Here is a 484-nt window from a genome sequence, read left to right as displayed (position 1 = left end):
GGAACTATTAGTACTGCTCTTAAAGAGGGAAAAAACCTTATTGCAAAGAGTTAGGAATGCTCTTAAAATAATAAAGGGCAGTCAAGCAACCACATTTGCTCTGCCAAGAGCTTTTAAGATGTAACCCAGAGGACTGAAGCTTCATTACCAAAACATTTTTCCTGTTGCACTTGAAAAAATTTTGCTGAATTTAATAACTAAAATGTAGGTAATAAAACTGCAACAGTAATTGCATGCTTAAGAATGAAGAGACAAAGTAGCTCTACTTTCACTGAAGAGATGACTTTTAAGACTGGCACTATTTTGGATCCAAAAAGTACAAGGATCAATGTCACTGAAGAAGACAGAGATTTTTATGACCCCAAGACTGTGGATACAAGGGTTCATCTGAGAATTCAAATTTCAAAGAGCAACATAGCAATATCAGGATATGCGTTTCCATATAGAACATATATAGTGTTTAAAAGAAACAACATTCCACAAG

This window comes from Molothrus ater, chromosome 2, assembly GCF_012460135.2.
Source record: "Molothrus ater isolate BHLD 08-10-18 breed brown headed cowbird chromosome 2, BPBGC_Mater_1.1, whole genome shotgun sequence".
In the NCBI taxonomy this organism is placed as follows: Eukaryota; Metazoa; Chordata; class Aves; order Passeriformes; family Icteridae; genus Molothrus; species Molothrus ater.
Note: the sequence above shows the minus strand (reverse complement) of the source record.